Raw genomic sequence first — 9,203 nt, 5'->3', positions numbered from 1 at the left:
AAGGATTTTTTTTTAAGTTTATTTAAGTAATCTCTGTACCCAACATGGGGCTTGAACTCATGACCTGTGATCAACAGTCACACACTCTTCCGACTGAGCCAGCCAGGTGCTCTTCTTTGTAGAAAGGATTTTGACCATGTTGCTTACCTTTGTCTAAATCAAAGAATTCCTAATGAAAAAAAGAGAAATGAACACAATTAGTATAGGAAAGATTTTCTCATCACTCATTATTCAGCATAGAATTTTAAAAGGAAAAAAATTGTGGATAGTCTTCCTTCAGACTTCTGTGCTTGCACAAAAGATTAATGCCAGTCTGAAACCCTACAACTATAATGGTGAGTAGTTGAAACCACAGCTGTCAAAAAACAGGAAGAGATCAAGAATATTTTTCCTAATAATTTGTTGCCTCCCAAAACAGAAAACATACAGGTCACAGAATTTGACCAGAATGGAGGAAACAGTAACAATAGGATAGCCATCAATTATCTGAATTTTAACTTACTGCTCTCTATTGATTAACATGGGTTAGGGAAATAAGTCCTTAATATACATATTATTTAAATATGAATGAAAATGAACACAATTGAAAAACCTGTGAATGGCAGGTTGTATTGGAAGTTTTATAAGCCATTACGCGTGTATATATTAAAATACTAGAGAGGCCGTTAATAAACAACATAGAACTCAAGGAGCTTAAATAAGCAAAAAAAAAAAAAAACAGTCTAAAATGTGGGTAGAGAAAGGCATTATTAGTTATGCAGAAATAAATGAAAAGTAAACAAATAGAAAATTTGATTATTTGACAGAAAAAGTAGGCATACTTTAGTCATTTGGGGAAGTAAGGATAATGGATGAGCAACATTGTGAAATTGAAAAGACTACATTTAAATTAAAGGGACTTTATCTTCTTGGGTAATGAGAATGTTCTGACATTTGTGGTGTATGGTTGCACAACTTTGTGAATATACTAAAAACCACTGAACAATATACTTTAAAAGGATGACTATAATAGTAATATGAATTTTATCTCAAGGTAAAAGTACTGTAGCTATTTTTATACCGTATCTGAAAATCTGACAAAATATGGGATTTTTATAAAGAAGATGAACTGACATCAAAATTGACTACAGCAGAGGTGTAAAATCTTAATAGCTTCCCCTCCAAAAGGAACATTTTTAAGTTAGAACAAAATTACTTTATTTATTTATTTTTGGTTCTAAGACCTTTTATTTATTTAGTTTTAAATAATTTTTTATTATATTATGTTAGTCACCATACAGTACATTCTTAGTTTTTGATGTAGTGTTCCACGACTCATTTTTTGCGTTTAACACCCAGTGCTCCATGCAATATGTGCCCTCCTTAATACCTATCACCGGCCTATCCCATTCCCCCACCCCATCCCCTCTGAAGCCCTCAGTTTGTTTTCCCAGAGTCCATAGTCTCTCATGGTTCATTCCCTCTTCTGCTAAGTGAAATAAGCCAAGCAGAGAAAGATAATTATCATATGGTTTCACTCATTTATGGAACATAAGAAATAGCAGGAAAATCAGTAGGAGAAAGAAGGGAAGAATGAAGGGGGGGTAAACAGACCAAAATTACTTTAAATGCCAAGAAGCTATACTAAGGAAGACACCAAATTATATATATTTAATAGATGAAAACTATGAAATGTTTTAGAAACTCCTTTAGGACACAGACTGAGATAGCAAGTTATCTATTTCTATTAATTTATAATCCTAATGTTAAAACTTGCTAAAAGAACACAAAAAGATCATATGCCGAGAATTGGTTATGAAAATATGCAATGTTATAAATGCATGGATCAAATCTAGTCATCTATTGAAAGAAAATAAATACCTGTCACAATCTGGATTTAGAAACAAAATGCTTCTGATAAACCCTTATCCAAACTTGCTATTTGCTTTCTGAAACTTGAAAATCAAATTGATTTAGATAACATAGTATCCCTTAGTATCAGAAACTCAGGAACCAAATGGATTGGGACAGTAGGAATTCTTGGAATATAACACAAGATAATTGACATGGATTTTCTAGAGTTCAAATAACTAAAGCACTATATGTGAAAATACACTATCAAGCCCCAATACCTTCTAGATGCACTCTTCTTTTTTTCTTAGCAGTATTTGACAGAATTGGATTTATCTTATAAATAAAAAGAGTTATCCTACTTGCTGCAAAACCACTGCGTTCATCCATTTGTATCCTGTCTAGTTCTCACTTGAAGAGTCTTTAAAACATAGCCAATGAATGCAATTACTGCCATGCAAATTAGCATGAGGGTGTATTAGGAGGAGGGAAGGAGCTTATTAACCACAGAATTTCAACTTTGATTGCAATTAGAGCGTAGAGGACTATGAAAAGCCTTCACTTCCATGACCGCAAGAGAAACCTTGACAAGATGAAAATCATACTTTCATATGGGACTGTATAAGAGAGGTGGAGACAAAGAAGCATTGAACTGAATTTCTGAGGCAAAAAAGCTCTTTTTAGGTAAACAGATTGCTGTGTGACTTTCCATACCTAAGTGCAGTGCATGTTATGGGGATGAAGATGAAGGAATACAGATGAAGAGACCGTAGAGATCAAGAGAAATGAGAGCCTACAGTGATACTTAGGACTTTCCGGATGGATTAAAATCTGGAAAAGCCCCAAATGCAAAAGATTTAAACAATACTATCGACCAACTTTACCTAATTGATATATTTTTTAAATGATACTTTCTGTACAATCTCTACCACAGAACATACTTGCTCTTCAATAATACAGGAAACACTATGATAGACCAAATGTTGGGTCATAAAAAAAGATTCAATAACTAGCAACAGACCTACATCACACAGATTATGTTCTTTAATACAGAACAAAATGCAGCTCAATGATTAAAGATTATATAGAAAATCCTGTTTTCTTCCAGATGCTTAATAGTCTTAGCTTTTAACTTAGTATATGATTCACCTAGAATTAATATTTGTGTATTAGGATAAAGTACAGGTTGGGGTTCTTCCCCCCCCCCCAATGCAGATACTCAGTTGTTCCAGTACTTTTTGGGTTTTTTTAATAATTTTTTATTATGTTATGTTAGTCACCATACAGTACACCCTTAGTTTTTGATGTAATGTTCCATGATTCATTATTTGTGTATAACACCCAGTGCACCGTGCAATATGTGCCCTCCTTAATACCCATCACTGGCCTATCCCAATCCCTCACCCCCCCTCCCCTCTGAAGACCTCAGTTTGTTTCCCAGAGTCCACAGTCTCTCGTGGTTCATTCCCCCTTCTGTTTACCCCCCCTTCATTCTTCCCTTCCTTCTCCTACCAATCTTCCTATTTCTTCCATAAATGAGTGAAACCATATGATAATTGTCTTTCTCTGCTTCACTTATTTCACTTGGCATAATCTCCTCCAGTCCCATCCATGTTGCTGCAAATGTTGTGTAATCGTTCTTTCTGATGGCTGAGTAATAATATTTCATTGTATATATGGACCACATCTTCTTAATCCAGTCATCTGTTGAAGGGCATCTTGGCTCTTTCCAAAATTTAGCTATTGTGGACAATGCTGCTGTGAACATTGGGGTGCATATGGCCCTCCTCTTCACTACATCTGTATCTTTGGGGTAAATACCCAGTAGTGCAATTGCTGGTTCATACTGTAGCTCAATTTTTAACTTTTTAAGGGACCTCCACACTGTTTTCCAGAGTGGCTGTACCAACTTGCATTCCCACCAAGAGTGTAAGAGGGATCCCCTTTCTCCACATCCTCTCCAACATTTGTTGTTTCCTGCCTTGTCCATTTTTGCCATTCTAACTGGCATAAGGTGGTATCTCAATGTGGTTTTGATTTGAATTTCCTTGATGGCTAATGATTTTGAACATTTTTTCATGTGTCTGTTAGCCATTTGTATGTCTTCATTGGAAAAGTGTCTGTTCATATCTTCTGCCCATTTTTTGATTTGATTATTTGTTTCTCGTGTATTGGGTTTGAGAAGTTCTTTGTAGATCTTGGATACTAGTCTTTCCCTTAAGATCAGGAACACGACAATGATGCCCACTCTCGCCACTATTATTCAACATAGTACTAGAAGTCCTTGCAACAGCAATCAGACAACAAAAAGGGATAAATGGTATCCAAATTGGCAAAGAAGAAGTCAAAATGTCTCTCTTCGCAGATGACATGATACTCTATATGGAAAACCCAAAAGAAGCCACTCCCAAACTATTAGAAGTTATAGAGCAATTCAGTAATGTGGCGGGATACAAAATCAATGCTCAGAAATCAGTTGCATTTCTATACACGAACAATGAGACTGAAGAAAGAGAAATTATGGAATCCATTCCATTTACAATAGCACCAAAAATCATATGTTATCTCGGAATTAACCAGAGACGTAAAGGACCTATATTCTAGAAACTACAAATCACTCTTGAAAGACACTGAGGAAGACACAAAAAGATGGAAAAATATTCCATGCTCATGGATCAGAAGAATTAACATAGTTAAAATATCCATGCTACCCAGAGCAATCTACACTTTCAATGCCATCCTGATCAAAATACCAATGACATTTTTCAAAGAACTGGAACAGACAGCCCTTAAGTTTGTGTGGAACCAGAAAAGGACCCGAATCGCCAAGGAATTGTTGAAAAGGAAAAACAAAGCTGGGGGCATCACGTTGCCGGATTTCAAGCTGTACTACAAAGCTGTGATCACAAAGACAGCATGGTACTGGCACAAAAACAGACACATAGACCAATGGAACAGAATAGAGAACCCAGAAATGGACCCTCGGCTCTTTGGGCAACTAATCTTTGACAAAGCAGGAAAAAACATCCAGTGGAAAAAAGACAGTGTCTTCAATAAATGGTGCTGGGAAAATTGGACAGCTATATGCAAAAGAATGAAACTTCCAGTACTTTTTGTTAAAAAAGACTTTCATCTCCATTGAGGTGCTTTGGCACTTTTATCAAAAGTCAATTGACCTTCGGGTGCCTGGGTGGCTCAGTCAGTTAAGTGTCTGTCTTTGGCTCAGGTCATGATCCCAGGGTCCTGGGATCAAGCCCTGCATCAGGCTCCCTGCTCAGTGGGGAGTCTGCTTCTCCCTTTCCCTCTGCTACTCTCTCTCTCTATCAAATAAGTAAAATCTTTTAAACAAATCAATGGACCATAAATAAAGCAACACTTTTATATGAACAATGTATAATTGTAAAATGAAACAAAAATACAGTTTATAATAATATCAAAGAATATAAAATACTTAGGAATAGGGTAATAAAAGATATGAAAGACCTTTATATGGAAAACTGCAAAACATTGCTGAGAGAAGTTAGACAAGATCTAAATAAATGGAGATGCCATGGCTGTGGGTTGGAAACTCAGTATCTTTGGTCAATTTTCCCCAAATTATCTACAGATTCAGTGCCACCCCAATCAAAATATCAGCATGTTTTTTAAATTTTTAATTGGTAAAATTATTCTAAAATTTGTACTGTAGTCCCCCCACCCACTGCTTTATCTGCAAGGGATATGGTTCCAAGACCCTCAGTGAATGGCTGAAACTGCAGCTAGTACAGAACCAGATTTTTTTCTTTTCTTTCCTTATTAAGTTAAGAACTTGCACCTTTTCACTTAAAGGAAGTACTTTACAGCTTCTCGTTGACATATCCAAATTGCCAGCACCACTACTCTTGTGCTTTGGGGCTATTAAATAAAACAAGGATTACCTGAGCACAGGTGCTGTGATACCACAACGGTTGATCTGAGAACCTAGACAGCTAAGTGGCTAATAGGCGGGTGGCATAGACAGTGTGGATACACTAGACAAAGGGACACGTCCCGGGTGGGACTGAGTGGGATGGCAGGAGATTTCATCACACTACCCAGAATGGTGCATGAGTTAAAACTTACAAATTGTTTACTTCTGGAATTTTACATTTACTATTTCTGGACTGTGGTTTGACTGTGGGTAACTGAAACCCAGAAAGGGAAGCTGTGGCTAAGATGGTAGCTACTATCTGTACCCAAAGACCTAGAATAGTTAAAAATCAGTATTGAGAAAGAACGAATTGGAGGACTTGTGGCATCTGAATTCAAGCCTTGCTATAAAGCTATGATAGGCCGATAAAGACTAGAGTGTTTGTCTAAGGATAGACAAAGAGGTCAATGCAGTAGAATAGAGTCTAGAAATAGAAAACAATAAACCCGAGTTCAACTTGTATATTCTGGTGTGTCACAAATTAATTTGACCATGCAAACCATTTTCTTCCTCATGGTCATTAACATTTGTGAGAAATAGACACATCTGGGAAATAGTTACTAACTAAAGCACATGAATAGAAGAATAAAGTTGTGGAAAATACTGTAGGTAGTTAGCCAAGTATCTGGGGCTAGCGCTCTTCCACGTCTCTAGTATTAGGCTCTAGTTTGTCAGGGAAATGGGTCCTGCTCTGCAGAAGGAATTGTCCCCCACCAAAGATCTCATAAATCTTTCATTCCTATATAACTTCCTCTCCAGTCAGATCCTGTGAGAGAGATTTTCTTGAACACTGAATTATGGTAATTTTTATAGGAAAAAGTGATTCCAAACCTTTCTTTTCCTCATATGCATACATTTTTAATGTATCTTTTATTATATTCCTCCACCAAAATTACAGCAGTAATATATTTTCACTAGTAAACAATGAACACTCATATAAATAAATATCATGCCCCCACCTCAATTCTTTCAGACCTGTCCATAATTTCAGCAAAGCTTATTTATCTTTTCATGCCTTTCTCCCTGCTCATATCAACGTCACACACGTCGATCTGATTTGTCCTTGTTCAGGTTTTTAAATGGCACCAAGCTCAGGGCAACCTTCTGGCTCAGTTGGTGGAGCATCGACTCTCGATCTCGGGGATCATGAGTTCAAGCCCCACATTAGGTGTAGAGATCACTTACAAAATAAATAAATGGCACCAAGCTATGCATCATTTTCTGTAACTTTCTTTGCTCAAGCAACAGTCTATCTCGTACATCCCTCCAGATCAGTGGGTTTAATCTTACTCTCTAAAATCTGCATTATATTGTGCATTATGTCCCCGCTCGTGGTTATTTGTGCGTCTTCTTTTTCACTTGATTAGTTTCTGTAGTGGTTTATTAATCTTTTGAAAGAATGACTTCTCGCTTTCTTGATAGTCTCTATTGTGTGGTTCGTCTCTTATTTATTATTTATTTTCTATATTTGTAATTTTCTTACTCAACTTTGGGTTTAATTTAATGCAGTTTTTATAATACAGGTGAATTTTTGTTTCATTGATTTTTACCATTTCTTCTTTTCTAATATGTATATTGATGACTATAAATTTCCTGTAAACTTTACCTCATCCCGTTTCTTATGTTTTATTTTGATTACCATTTAAATAATTTTATAAGTTCAATGGTAATCATTTTCTTTAATCTATAATTGTAGAAGGAGGTCCCACGTACTCTGCACTCAGTTACCCTTAATGGTAATATTTTGCATAACTATAGTACAATATCAAGAAAAGAGTTTACCAGTTTTATATTCCCTTATTTCTGTATGTAACCGTTCTATATAATTTTATCACGTGTGTAAGTTTCTCGTAACCACCACAATACACAAAACTGTTTAATCACAAGGCTACCTTGATGCTATCACTTTATAGCCATGCCCACCCCTTCCCACACCCTTAAGCCCTGCAACTATTAATCTGTTCACCATTTCAATAATTTTTTAAATTTCAAGAATGCTATATAAATGGAGTCCTACAATATGTAGACTAGTGTGACTGGCTTTTTCTCTTTTTTCTCAGTGTAATTCCCTTGAAATCCACCCAAGGTGTTGCATGTACCAATGATTTGTTCCTTTTTATTGTTGAGTACTAGTCCACAGTGTGAATATGCCACAATTTTTTTTGTTTTTTTGTTTTTGCTTTTTAATGTGCTACAATTTAAAAAAAACTAATCCTCCATTTAAGGATATTTGAATTATTTCCCAGTTTTGGCTATAATAAATAAGGCTAATATGAACATTCATGTACAGATTTTGTGTGAACAGAGTTTCCAGTTCTCTGGGATAATTGCATAAGAGTTCCACTGCTGAGTCATATGCTAAGAGCATTTTGAGCTTTATAAGAAGCTGCCAAACTATTTTTAAGAGTAGGATGTGCTGTATTACTATATTACATATACTGCAGTGTATGGGTGATCTAGTTCACCACGTCCTCACCCCCACCTGCTGTTGTCACAATTTTTAGCCATCCTGATAGGTGTGTAGCTCTCCCAGAATGGAATCTTAAACCAGTCATTCAGGAATTGTGTGACCAGCATTAATAAGGTAATCTGCTTAATGGACTCCTGCTATCCTCTAAAGGAAAGTAACCTTGCAATAACAGATCTGGTGGTGGTGGTGGTGGTGGTTATTACTATTATTATTATTTTGCCTAGTACAATTTCCTTGTTCCCGCTCCCTTCTGACTATAAAATCTCTTGCTTTGTATGGCTCTTTGGAACTCCTTTTTACATGCCAGATTGAATGCTACCCAATTAAGGAATGTTGAATAAAGCCAGGGAGATCTTTAAATTTTACCCGTTGAATTTTAATATAGCAGTGGTCTCTAGTTGCCTGGTATCTGGCTCTGGGATGATTTAGGGCAGAGGAAGTACTGATTTGAGGTAGATAAGGAGATGGCTGGGATATATAGACTCTGGTTTGGTTGATTAATATGTAAAAGACATGCTTCTTGCTAAGCCGCTTGCTATCTCTAAGAATTGGCTAGCCCTGGGAGGGACTCCCTCTCAGTCTATAAGGCTCCCAAATGCCAGAACGTAAGAATACAGAAAATAAGAAAATATACTTCATGCAATTGGCCCTGTGGTGAATAGGTGCCAAACAAGACAAACACAGAGTCTAAGAAAACACAGAACACAGATATACAATAGAGGAATACTCATCAATAAAAAGGAGTTAGCCATTGATATGTGCAACAACTTGGACGGAACGTAAGGGCATTATGCTTAATGGAAAAAAGGCAATATCAAAAGGTACATTTTGTGTGAGTCTATTTGACATCTTCAAAACAGCAAAACTATAGTGACAGGGAACAGATAAGTAGTTGCCGGAGGACAGGGACATGGATGGGGTTAAATGGGTGTGGCCATTAAGGGGTAGCAGATG

General features: G+C 36.4%; 1 non-coding gene across 1 annotated transcript; it reads right to left on the bottom strand.

The window, feature by feature from the left end:
* Positions 1–36: 36 nt before the first annotated feature.
* Positions 37–108, bottom strand: TRNAN-GUU (transfer RNA asparagine (anticodon GUU)). The gene has a single exon. It is a non-coding gene; the product is annotated as a tRNA-Asn (tRNA).
* Positions 109–9,203: the final 9,095 nt, after the last annotated feature.

This window comes from Ursus arctos, unplaced genomic scaffold (genome assembly GCF_023065955.2).
Source record: "Ursus arctos isolate Adak ecotype North America unplaced genomic scaffold, UrsArc2.0 scaffold_19, whole genome shotgun sequence".
In the NCBI taxonomy this organism is placed as follows: domain Eukaryota; kingdom Metazoa; phylum Chordata; class Mammalia; order Carnivora; family Ursidae; genus Ursus; species Ursus arctos.
Note: the sequence above shows the minus strand (reverse complement) of the source record. Positions and strands in the feature narration are given on the sequence as shown.